Source organism: Arvicola amphibius, chromosome 9, assembly GCF_903992535.2.
Source record: "Arvicola amphibius chromosome 9, mArvAmp1.2, whole genome shotgun sequence".
NCBI lineage: Eukaryota > Metazoa > Chordata > Mammalia > Rodentia > Cricetidae > Arvicola > Arvicola amphibius.
In genome coordinates, this window is record NC_052055.2 from 60,025,577 (window position 1) to 60,039,032 (window position 13,456).

At 46.3% G+C, this 13,456-nt stretch overlaps 1 protein-coding gene across 1 annotated transcript in view; it reads left to right on the forward strand.

The window, feature by feature from the left end:
- Nucleotides 1-261: 261 nt before the first annotated feature.
- Scn8a (sodium voltage-gated channel alpha subunit 8) overlaps nucleotides 262-13,456 on the forward strand; it is a 171,050-nt gene continuing 157,855 nt past the window's right edge. Inside the window, exon 1 of the mRNA XM_038342097.2 lies at nucleotides 262-300. The gene's annotated coding sequence lies outside the window, so the exon portion shown is untranslated. The remainder of the gene's footprint in view (nucleotides 301-13,456) is intronic.

Consider the following 13,456-nt stretch of genomic DNA (forward strand, 5'->3'; position numbering starts at 1 on the left):
ATCAGTTGACCAAAGATCAAGTAGTTCAGCCAGAAACTTCAGCTGCTGTGGCACTATGACCGAGTGTGTTCAGGAGCAAGGAGAGACTTGTCATTGACCAGGGCCGCAGAGCACCGGAGTCGACGCCGGTGCTGGCGGGGCCGGTGGGAGCGTCGCGGGGGCGGGCCCGGGAACGCTGGCAGGCGCTCGGGCGCGGCGCCCCCTGCCGGCCGGGCTCCGGCGCGCATGCCGTCCGGAGCGCGGGGACGCAAGCCGGCGAGCTGGTAGCGAGAGGGCAGGCGGGCTGGCGCGCCCGGCAGGGTAGGTGGCCGCGGGTCTGGCGGGCGAGCGGGCGCGGGGCGCGGGGCGCGGGGCGCGGGGCGGGAGGGCGGGCGGGCGGGCGCGCGGGCGCGGGGGCCGCGGGCGGGGGCCGCGCGCGGAGGGTCGCGCGGGGGCCTGGCGGCGGGGGGCGCGCGGCGGCGGGGGCGCGCGCGGCGCGAGTCATCAATTATGCAAGGGCTCGCGCGGCGCGGGGGGCGGGCGCGGGGAGCGCTCCAAGATGGCGCCCACCGCAGTCCCGCCCGCCGCAGCCTCGGCGCCTCTGCAGTCCGGCCGCGCCTCCCGGGCCCCGCGCTAGGGCCGCCGCCGCCTCGCCCGCCGCCGCCGTAAGTCGCCCCGGAGCCCCTGGCCCGGCGCCGCTCCTCGGCCTGGGCTCCCCTCTCGCCCCGGGACCCTGGAGCGGGCTCGCCCCTCTCAGCCCGGGGCTTTGCCGCAGAGCGCGCGGCGCGGCTCGCGGGCCACGGGGCTCACGGGGGCTCGCGTGGCCGTGGAGCGGGGTTTTGCCCTTCGTGTTTTGGACAGGTGTTTTAGAAGTCTACGGTGTTTGCCGGGGTTCCCGAGGAGCATGGGGGACCACCAGCTCCCACCCTTGGACACCCTAACCTCCAGGGCTCCGGGTCGCGCCGGGGACGCGGGTACCCCGGGCCCCCTCAACGCTGCAGCCGGCACCCAGCCCGCAGTGCCAGCCGGACCGGGGGTCTCGGGCTGCTCTACGGTCCCTCAGCTCTGCCCCCTCCCCCAGTCCTAACTGAATCCTCCCTCATTCGGCTCCACATTGCTACCAACTGCAGAAGCCGGGGGACTCCGGGATTCGTGGGGCAGTCAGGACACCTTCTGTCCTTTACTCCTTTACTTGGCTGTGTCAGTGACCGTCTCATCAGGGTGCTCAGGGGCTGTGTGGGAGCCCCCCGCGACCTTCCTTGGCAGGCTAGGATTCCTGCATCAGAGTACATCACTTTCAGAATATCCCCTTCCCCCATCCCCACCCCTACGCCACCCTTTGCAGAGCTTGTTCCTCTCCTTGCTCCCTTCCCTCCCCCACCTTACCACGGGCAGCAGCACCCCGGGCTTCTCGTTAGCGTTGGGATACAGAACTGTTTGCCCAGCTCCACAGCTTGGACCCTTCCTCTCTACTTCACTCTTGGTACCCTGGGGACCGCAAACCCTCTGCATTTCTCCCGAGAGCTCTGCTCCCTGCTCTCCATTGCCCGCAGCAACCACCGGTGGAGACTTGGCAGTTAACTTTCCTGGCGGTACTGGGGGCTATCAGACCCCTTCAGCTTCCTTAGCTTCGAGTTCGGATGGCGTGAGAATCATTTTTCAGCCTGATAAATAGGAATTCTCCAAACTGTGCATTCCTTCCAGCTACTCCACCCTATACCCTCTCCCTCACTCACACTGCAGTTTTTTAAACACGGGGGAATACATTTTATAACTGGAGGTTCCAGGATTCGCATCAGTGTCCATAGTCAATGTCATCTGATGGGGTGGAGGGGCATAAAAGAAACTTTGCATTGCATCTGGCCAAACTCAGGGGCAGGGTGAAATAATCACGCTGTAAGCTCTGCCACACAGGGGGAACTGCTTTTAATGCACAGTGGGCACCCAGAAGGGCAGCAGTCAGAAGCAGGAAGTGTGGGTAAGGGCCTTTAGGGCAAAGGGGGAGTGCTTTTTCTAACTGTTTTCTCGAGTTTAAACCTAGAGATTCTTTGGAGAGGGGTATGTGTGCTACGACTGGGGGAATCTTTTAGCTTCCCAAGGAGATTTCGGGTGTGGTAGATTTTTCACCGTCTCACAGGCTCTCTTCCCTTTTCTCCGTTTGCATTAGGAGATATGGGGGAGGGAGCCTTTTTTTCTTTCCTCAAAAAAAGAAATTGTTTTTTGATGTGTAATGCAAATGGCTGGATGGCATTACTACCAAGTACCAGGATGGCAGGACTGGGGATTCAGACTTAAAATGCTGACAGCTTTTAGCATATTGTCAGTAACCTAGCTCCTGAAATACTGCAGCATTTTCCTTTGGAACTCATGACCCATCAGGCCTTCGGTTCTCCCTGAAAGAGGATTTGATTGCTGTGTGTGGGGGTAGCGACGGTTTGGTGTTCTGTGAGCATTCTGTCTGTCCTAGAAATGGAAGCTCTCTGGAGAGGGCTGCAAGCGTGTTCTATGTTCTTAGAACATCTGATGTGTGTGGATGTGATGTCTCTTACTGGGTTGTGGTGGGTTTTGTAAAGCAATTCGTGATGATGCAGGCCACTTAGTTACTGGTTTCTTGGGGTCAGTTTGGGAGGCTGACTTTATATGCTTTTAGTTTTTATCTGAGGTTTTGTCAACTTTCATACAAATAATTGGAATATTTTCTTTTAAATTAAAAAATGATAATAGCTTGGGATATAGTATATTTAAAAACAAACAGCCATATAGTTGCTTCCTTGAAAGCGGACCCTCAGCAGTTCTCCCACCCCATCTCGGGCTTGGGCTTCATTTTCTTTTGCTTTATCCTTGTACTAGAGGTACCCGCTGTGGTGCTGAACGGACAGCTCCCAGGCTTGTGTGGCTGGAGTCGCAAACTGGAAGGGACTGGGTTTGATGAAAGAGCAGCAGGCTTTCCTGTGGCTGTGATCTGCCTGGGCATGCGCAGCTGGGTTGTACTTGAGGTTGAAGGTCTAGTTATCACATTTTTCTTACTCCCACATAAGTCTTCATTTTGGTTTGCCCCTCAAGGAGGCAATGCTTTATAGACTGCAACAGAGCCATAGGTAAAGGCATACATTCTGCTGACTGTATGATTTCAGCACTTTTTTTTTTTGTCATTTCAAATAGCAAGAAACTGTTAATATTGCAGTAATTTGGTCTTCACCAGAAGTAATTAGATAGCGTACCAAGTTAAGCTGAATCTGAAGGGCATCTTTGCTAGGTTAATCTGAACAGTGAGCTGGGAGAGGGACTCAGCAGGCTAGCTTGTGATCCATTGTGTCACTAGGGTATGCTAGTCTAAAAAGTGTTTAAAAATCATAGCGTAAGAAGGGCGGGCATGGAATCCAGCGTGTTCAGCCTTCTGCCTCACCCGGGAACCCTTCTTATACGAAAGCTATGCTTTGAATACTTTGGCTACTCACTACCAACATGAATGAAACTAGTTCATCCACTGTGGTTAAAATGCTTTAATTTCTCTTGAAAGTTAGCATGTATAACATTGAAGGACATACATTGGAACTATGTAAGAGGCAAATGTCTTTCACATGCTTGCTACCAAGAAAATAGACAACATTTTGCAGAGAACTGATAAGACGCTCTACGTACTTGGAAAGAATGCAAAGAAACATGGCTGCCTAAAGTAAGAAGAGGATTCTATGAATGGAAAGAAAGCTGTCGTTCATGTGCTGGGTTATGTAACAAGTTCTGGGCAGCACTTGCTTTACTTAATGATTGTTTAACCCCGGAGGGCTGTCCTGAGATGGGCAGAAAAACGCATCCTGTAGAGAAAGTGTTAACAGCCTATCCAGAGTGGAGGCAGTTACCATGGTCATAACAATATCACACACTGGTTGCAGAAACAGCCTGAAAGAAAGTCCTCCTGACTTGTATGTGCTCAGCAAAAGCACTGACCATGTTTGAGTGCACTTTTTCAATTTCTTTTTTTTTTTTTTTTTTTTTTTTGGTTTTTCGAGACAGGGTTTCTCTGCAGCTTTTTTAGAGCCTGTCCTGGAACTAGCTCTTGTAGACCAGGCTGGCCTCGAACTCACAGAGATCCGCCTGCCTCTGCCTCCCGAACTTTTTCAATTTCAAGGTGCACTTGCAGAAGTTATGTGAGTCATGTTTGCTTTCAAACTGTGTCTTCCAGCTCCTTAGACTCATGCTCTTTCAGACTCATGGACTCAGACATTATGTTGTTGTATTTCTGTTTATTTTCCCCCTTAATCCTTTAAAACAATTTTCAGAAAGCGGTCTTTAATGAGGGCAAATTCATTCACAAAGTAAATCCTTCTTTTAAAGTCTCTTGGCTAAAATGTAGCAAGTTAACTAGACAAATAAAGACAATGTTTCCCAATAGGGGCTTGATGACTAGTGTCACCCAGTGAGTCTCAGACTTAAGGCTCTGTATTGGACATGGATACAGTTGCTAAATGGCACCAACTCAGAAATAATGCCATACTCAAAAACTGCCTGTGAAGAGCAAAAAGGAGGAAACAGGACGCAGGCCTGTGGGTTTATTGATTGGGGATATGTTGTGTGAGTGTTAGGTTGAGCTCAGTGATTTTTTTTTTAAAAAAACCTAAAAAAAAAAATCCCTTGTGAAAGGGTAGAAAATATAGGAAAAGAAAGGAAAAAGGGGTAGGCCTCTGAAATGTTTTCTGTCTCTTTGTGAAGTTACAGAAACACAGCTAAGATTAAATGGTATGTCATGGATTGAGGAAAAATGAACCAACCATTCACCATAGTTACTTTTCTTTTCCTTTGTGTGTGTGGGTGTGCGCGCGCACTTTTGAGACAGGGTTTCTCTGTAGCTTTGGAGCCTGTCCTGGAACTCGCTCTGTAGACCAGGCTGGCCTTGAACTCACTCACAGAGATCCACCTGCCTCCGCCTCCCAAGTGCTGGAATTTAAGGCTTGCGCCACCACCACCCGGCTATAGTTATTTTTCTTGCATAGGGAAGAAAAGACAAGAGGTCTATGGGCCATGGAGTCAGACAAAACTAAGTTCAAATCCTGACTTGGCTAATTACTTGCCCTTTAACCTTGGGCAAGCTATCTAATTTCTCTGGGTTTCAATTGTCTTTATCTATAAAAATAGGAATAATAATGTCTACATTGCAATGTTTGTAGGGATTGAATAAACTCTGTTTCCGAGGTTTAGCAGGCTAGAGGGTATTTACATGTGTGTCTGATTTAGTTGAATGTATTGTATTAAGTTTCAGTGGTCAGAAAAGCAGACAGCTCCCGAATTTAATCTGGTTTAGGAGGTGGGGCTTGTAAGTGGCTTAACCTGAATGGACAGTCTTGGTCTCAAAGGAGGAAAAACAAACCACACCACGATTGCATTGCCAAAGTAACGTTTCTCTTGTTCCCTCTTGAACTAAGCTATGGTGGCTCCTGTCCACAAGGAGTGTTTTAGCTACAGATCTAAAGACGAACTAGGCCTAGAAGTTGAGGCACCATTGTTCTCACATAAGTTAGGTCTTATCAGTGTGGTAGAGTTTGAAAGGGGTTCTGTCTTTTAGTTTCCTTTGTATGTGAGTTTGGAATGGCTGTGTCTGAATGGCTATCATCTTAGGACTCACAGGTGACCTCCCACCTTTGGTCACTATTACTCTGTTTACCAAAATTCCAAGTATCCTTCTTTCTGGTGGTTTTTAGAGTTAGGTAAGGCAGGCTATTGTTTTGTTGCAGTTCAGGAGACAGTGTGCCCAGAAGATGGAGTGGGGACCACGTAAGAGGTCACGTGCAAAGTGGCTGCTGAGGCTGGTTGATCCACACGTAAAGATTTGACTTTTCCCATTAAATGGTGTTACATTCTGATGTTCACAGAACCAAGTAAAATGAACAGTTTTGGTTTATTTTAAGAAATTATCATTATCCTAGGTAGCTAAACATATCTTAGTGAGTGGGCACAGTGAAAGATTCTGAGATAGGCAGAAGGAAGGCAGAAGGACCTCTGAAGAAGCATTTTGGAAGAGGAAGAATGAGGAAAAATGACCTGAAGTGTCAAGAAGTAGTTGAAGTAGCGTGCCTCTTCGTTCTGTACTTGCCCTACCCTTCTGTAGTGACCTGTAGATGTGCTCACACTGCCAACCATATTATAACGAGGACAGTAGGGAAGTTTGACTCCTGGAGCATCTTTGCCCATGTAAGGTTGAAGCCAGTGCAGGATTTAGAGGGCAGAGCACACTGGGGACTGGCGCTGAAGGGTGAGATCTAGAGCATGGGCAGTTCTTGGAAGCCTTTAGGCTAGGAGGGCACAGGAGGAAGGGGATAATCTCCAGGATTTTACTCAGGCATAGAGATATATCACAATGAGGAAAACTGGGAACCTGAGAGGATAAGACAGTGGTTCTCAAACTGTGGATCTCAACCCTTTGGGGGGTTGCACATCAGATATCCTGTTTGTTATATTTACATTAGGATTCATAACAGTAGTAAAATTACAGTTATGAAGTAGCAATGAAATAATTTAATGGTTTGGCGTCACCACAAAATGAGGGATTGTATTAAAGGGTCATAGCGTTAGGAAAGTTGAGAACCGCTGGTCTAAGAAATACTCTTAGTTTGGAACTGAAGCTCTGCTGGGGTCGTGTGTGCGCGTGCGTGCGTGTACGTGTGACTGACATGTTATGCGGAGAGGTTTGGAGCATCTTTATAGCCTTATGGTGGTAAGGAGAGGCTTCCTGTGTCACTGGGGCTTGTCCAGGCATCTAGGAATGGAGAACACGGAATCCCACAAATGTCCTGTTAACCGGCTCCTTCCTTGCTCTCTTGGTCGGCGCTGTTCAGATGCTGTTAAAGGCTCTGAAGTCCCAGGCATTGCAGACAGACAGAAAAGTTCTGAATTACAGTTACTTGTTTTCCTCCATGTTGATTCTTAACTGATTATTAGCATTTCCATCAGAGTGAACTTGGGGAGTAAGGAAGAGATGAAGACTGCTTCATCTGTGAAAAAACAGTCCCTTTCATGTATTATTTCTCCCTGTTTCAGTTGTGAAGACAGTGAAATACTGGCCTCTAGAAGCTTAGAGTCCGTGCAAACCGGTGTGAAAGAGCAGTTGTCGTCTTCTGCGGAGCGCGCTGTCTGCTGAAAGGCTAGCTCCTTCTTCAGTTCTTTAATTAAGGATAATGTAGTGAGCTCTGGTGCCACAGCCACTACTGTCTTTTTGCCTTGGCAATAAGATCAATAAAAACGATTTTAAATGAAAACAAATTAATACATTTTTATTAAACTGCAGAGGAATATTAAGCAGGTTGGAAATGAGCCTGGTAGAACTTTCTCAGAGATCAGAGCACCTCATTGGCTACAGAATTCTTGACTGGATTTCCTAAGACTTGGTGTAGAGGTGTGAACTATTGTTTTTTGGGGGAAAATACCTTGAGTATAATAGGCATGCGTTAAAGATTGGCGTTGGGCTGGGGAGGAAAGTGTTGGGATTATTCTTTAAAGGGTGGGGAGGCACAGCCGACAGGGCTGTAGTGAGAGAAAGGTTCACACCTGTGACAAGGGGCATACTCTCCTGAAGACTCCTGTGGGTCCTGATCCGGACACAGCACAGAACCTGAGGAAGGTGGAATTCTTCTCGTTAGTTTTGTTTACATTTTATCTTAACTTTATGGCACATGTTTTCTTTACCTGATTTCCGTGTTAGGAAAACTGGAGAGCATTTTCTTGCTTTATGGAAGACAGGACTTTTAAAATTTATTTTATTTTTATTTTATTATTTTTTCTCTGTGTAACAGCTCTGGCTGTCCTGGAACTTCCTCTGTAGACCAGGCTGGCCTCAAACCCAGAAGTTCACTGCTTCTGCCTCTGAAGAGGTGGGATCAAAGGCGTGCACCGCACTCCCTGCTGGGGTAGGGTAGCATCGTAACTCCTCATTTTCAGTCAGTATTCTAACAACTTTTCCACAAAGACATTCTTGGTGTTCTCTCTTCCATTCTACTTTAAACACCCACCTTTTGGATTTCCTTGCTTGAATAGCTGCTAGAGACAGAGGGTTAAAAAATAAAAAAGTCGAGTTGTCTTTTACTGCCTTCTAGCCATCCCATATGCATTCCATAAGTACAGCCATGGGTACTAGTTGTACACATACACACAGTGGCCCCTCTGTCCCCCAGCTATTTATATCATCTTTTAGAAAGGCTATTTTTTAAAAAAATTGTTTTGTTTGTATGGGAGTTCTGTGTGTATGTATTCTGTACCATGGACTCGCATGGTACCTATGGAGGCATTGGATCCCCTGCTACTAGAATTACAGACTGTTGTGAGCAGCCATGTGGGTGCTGGAAATTGAACCTGGGTCTACTGGAACAACAGCCATCTCTCCAAGTCACTTAGAAGGACTTTAAATAATTTGACAATTTGATCATTTATTCTAGACTATCTTAGATCAATCCTTTCTTTATGATATACATAGTTCTTCTATATTTTGCTTTTATTGATGAAATATATATTGTACTGTTTTGGGTTATTTAATGTAAAAAGTTAGTATTTCCATTAGAGAGTTCTTTTAAAAAGTGAGTATAGAGGAAGTCGTGGTGTTGAAAAGTCATGAAATGACTAAGGGAGGAGAATGTAACAGGTGCTGAGAAATGCATGAACAATCTCTCACATTCTAGAAACTTCTCTGGTTAAATAAGGAGCAAACGAAATATTACATAAGAATAAGTTTGCATTGGAAAGGGTTTAATTGCCAGCCGAGTGGTGTGGTTGGCAATTAGTTAATGAGTTGAACCCTGTCCCACCCCGACACAGTCTCAGTCTGAAGCCACTGTTCTAAAACTCACCATCTAGTCCAAGCTCACCTGAAGCTCATGGCAGTCCTTCTGCCTCAGTGTCATGAGGGCCACCAGGCTTGTCTAGAAAGTTGAATTTTCAGAAAAGTTCAAGGCGGTTTGATGAGAAGCAGCTATTGGAAGATGTGTGCTCTGGGCTTGCTGTGGTGCACCTGAGAAGGTGAGGCTGTAGTGTGTTTGGGGAGCTGTGCGCAGTCCAGGTGGCCCGGTAGAACCCCCAGCTGCAATTAAGCCTGCAAAAATGGTAGTGAGTTGGGCAACATGAACACAGGCAATTTAGAGGAGTACCAAGTGACTCACGACAAAACCCATGGGTCCATGTAGCAGCGTTTACAGGATGGCAAGAGCAAGATGTGAACAGCCAAGCGGTTGGCAGTTTGAGTTGGCCTCATTGTATATTGGTGAAAGCACAGACTAGCAATTATGTGAGCAGGACAGACAGGAGAGAAAGTAAACAGAACTTTGAATATGTGTGCCACATGGATTTTTTAATATTTATTTATTATGTATACAATATTCTGTTTGTGTGTATGCCTGAAGGCCAGAAGAGGGCACCAGACTTCATTACAGATGGTTGTGAGCCACCATGTGGTTGCTGGGAATTGAACTCAGGACCTTTGGAAGAGCAGGCAATGCTCTTAACCTCAGAGCCATCTCTCCAGCCCCCCACATGGATGTTTTTGTGTAGGAATTGTTTTCTGATTTTTAAATTGCTTTTCTAAAGGGGTTTCTCCCCATGAGCTTCTGAGAGTTTTTGTTTTGTTCTTTATGTTTGTTTGTTTTCTCTTGGGAAAAACCCGTCTCTGAACTTGTTTAATTCTTAGACTCTCCCTGGTGAAGACCGTCTGATCTTTTCTGGCAGGGCTCTGCTTTATGTTAGAGTTCTTCTCCATTTTTCAATTATTGCTTTAGTTAAAATTTTCAATTGCACTTTATTTAATGTGTGTATATGTACATGTGGGGGTGCATATGCCATGGTTGCACTTTTGACAGTTCGAGGACACTTGAGGGGTATGGTTCTCTCCCTCCACCGTGTGGGTGTCTAACCTTCAGACTTAGTGGCCTTTACCACTGAGCCATCTCATCAGCTCTCCCTTTATATCCTCTCCCCTCTCTTTAGTTATCATTGTTGCATATCTATAACCTGTTGAGTCCTTTTCATGTGCCCCTATGTTTTTTGGTCTGAGTGCTTGGTATTGGATAACCAATTAGGGGCCGATCGTTGATGGTTCTTCTCCCAGCAGTCATTATTGTCTATAGCTCCTCATCTGAGAGTGGGACCCCATCCACACTGGCATGTCCGCTGGTGGTGTCAGTTGTTCAGGTTTGTTTAGGCAGCTGTATATTCAGATTTCAGCTTCCTTCTCTGGCTCATACGCTCTTTCTGCCCCCTGTTCTGTTCAAATACTTTTAACCTATTTTTGTTGTTGTTTGGAGGATAAGGACTAAGAATCATGCACGTTTCCTTAGCTGGCGACTAATGGAGAGCTTTGTCTTTGCTGAAACAATGGATTTCTTTCTTTTTTTTTTTTTTATTGTTTTCCTTCTATTCCAGATAGAAGTGAATAAAGGCCACTGGAAGGTTTTTTTTGTAGGTTAGAACGAGGAAAGAGGCAGAGATCTTATTCATGCTGGTTCTTTCCATTCACGTGTTGAGTCTCAAGCTGTGGATGTCAGGAGTCAGACCTGGACTCCAGTGTAATTAGCAGCACAGGCACTTGGGTAACTCGGCCTTGCTCTTGCCTCTCCTCGTTAGCAGTGATCTTCAAATAAGAAAAAAGGAAAGAGTATTTGGAATATCAAAATTTGTATAGCAAAATAATAAAATACATTTAGAGAAAAAGCACATCAAAAATTTGCTTGAGTAAAAAATAATCTCACTTGTTAAAGTTTCTTTCTTTTTTAGACACTTGAATTGTTTGAATCACTTGAGCCCCTGCAGATTCCTTTACATTTACCTCTGAGCATGAACTGTGCTCAGACAGTTGACAGTGGCCCCCGTGGCTTGCTGTGAAGCTGGGAGGACAAGCCGGGCTCATGAACATGATGTAGAGGGGTTTAGCGCTCTGGGTAGCATTGCACAGCATCCTTGCTGCACTTCCAGGAGGAGTGACTGTGCCTAACCAGGATGTACTTAGTCTGCCTTAGTCTGAGGGCTGATGTGCTTTGTACTGCTGGCAAGTGGTGGGTTATCTTCATCCTCGTAGCTTCCAGGGCTTGCATGTACAGTTTATCTCCTGTTCATCGGCAGGCTGCTTCCTGGTGTCTGGTTAAGGTGTGAGTCGGAAAAGCCCAGAGTGGTGCAGAAAGACCTGTGTGGGGATTTGTAAGACCAGTTCATTCATCCCTTGGCTGTGACCTGTTCCAAAAGTTTCATCAACAAAGTAAAACTCCTTGTGACACAGGAATGTGTCGCTTTCAAGCGGGCCTTAAGACCAGCAGCAGCTCCAGTAGGTGCTTCTGTTGAGGAGTGTGGTGTCATAGGGCTTTTCCTGAGTGTTTGCAATTCTTTGGAGACTCTGGTATATAATTATGAAAACCAGTGGTGAATCTGTGGAATCCAAGGCATGATGGATGATAGTCCAAATTTTGGGCAAGAAAATATGTTTTTATGACCAAAATTGAGGGATTAGATCCTTGCACTGTAGTTCAGTCTTCAGGCCAACAGTGTACCAGGGACAACAGGAACTTCTTACGGACCGTGATCCTTCCTGTTAGGGTTTTGTCCCCAGAGAAAGTGGTTACCTTCTCAGGAATGGATTCAGTGTGGCTTGTGTTTGGAAAACCTCTGACTTAGCTTAGAGACAGTGAATACGTAGTTTTCACTTATTATGCCACATGGTTTTGGTTTTCAACAGCAGCAACGAGAAGGACATTGTTTCTGAGTTGATAAATGTATTGATTTATGGAAATGCAACTACTGTCAGGACAGAGTATTGGAGGAAGGCCACTCGTTCATTTCCTGGCCTCCCGGCAGCTCGGACCCAAAATGATCACACAGAAACTATAATATTTAAATCACTGCTTGGCCCATTAGCTCTAGCTTCCTATTGGCTAACTCTTATATCGTAATTTAACCCATTTCTAGTAATCTGTTCATTACCACGAGGTCGTGGCCTACCAGCAAAGTATCAGGGAGTTTGCCTCCATGACTTCTCTCTGACTCCGCCACCTTTCTCCCAGCATTCAGCCTAGCTTTCCCTGCTGGTGGTAATCATAGCACACAGAGGGGATCCCACATCAGCAGAGAAGGGCTCTGCCACCCTCAGAAGCCCCTCTTGTCGTCCTTTTGCAGTGTCCCCAGTCCATAACTTTTGCAAGCCCTGCTTGGTCCTCTATTCCTATAAGCCTACCTTTCCCAAATGCGGTAGAGGTAGACTCGTACCATAGCATCTAACTTCTTGAGCCTGGCCTCTATTCAGTTTAATATCTTGGTGATTTTTGTTGTACCAATCAGTTCTTTATTACTGGTGAGTAGTATCTTACTGTATATAATTGAATTGTTTGCTCCATTGTATCTAACATTGTATTTAACAGTTTGCTTATTCATCCATGGAAGGACATTTGGAATGTGGGATGTTTCTGGCTGTTGTGAATAATGGCTGCTGTACAGGTCTTTGTGTAAGCCTAAATTCATATGACTCAGAGGTAGATCCTAAGACTAGGACTGCTGACCTGGGTGTGGTGGCACACTCCTTTATCCCAGACTCGGGAGGCAGAGGCAGGAAGATCTCTGAGTTAGAGCACAGCTTTGTCTACAGAGCCAGTTCCAGGACAGTCAGGGCTACACAGAGAAACCCTGTCTTGAAAAGCAAACACACAGTGGTACTGCTGGGAAGTATAGAAAGTGTATGTGTGTCTTTTGGGCTGTATAGTGTATATAGGGTGTGCATTTGTGTGCACACACCAGTTTGTGCACATGTGAAGGCCAGGGATCAACATCAAGTGTCCTCTATCACGCTCTACCTTATTTCCTGAGATGGCCCCCCTCACTGAACCTGGAGCTCACTGGCTGACTACACTGGCTGGTCAGCCAGCTCCTCCTGTTTCTGCCAGCAGTGCTGGGCTCGCAGGTGCACACTGCTGTGCCCAGCTTTTTATGTGGATGCTGCAGGTCTGTCTCATGCTTGCATAGCAAGTACTTTAAGCCACCAAGACATTAAGGATGAAGCTAGTAAGCTGCTTTCCAGTGTGTATAGCATTGTGTGTCCACGAGAGCTCTGTATCCTCGTTGGTCACATTGTCAGGCTTGGTTTGGTCGTTGTTCCTCGGTCTCTGCCCCTCCCCTGCCATCTTAATAACGAGTCAGTGGTATTTCATTGTGGTTTCAGTTTGCAGTTCTCTGGCGGTTATGATATTAAATATCTTTTTACATGCGCATTTGCTGTCTGTATATTTGTGCTGAAGTGTCTGTTCCGATATTTTGCTCATTAAAAATATATTGGATTTCCTATTGTGAGTTTTGTTTTTATGACTTAAAAAAAAAGTCTTTCCTTAGCTTGATCATTTGGACCTATTTTCTCCTAGTGCCAGCATTTCTTTTTCTTCTCTTTTATAATGACAAATTTAAAATTTTTTGATTAAGTACAGCTTGCCCATTTTTCTCTTTTATAGATTGTGTCTTTAGTGACATTTGT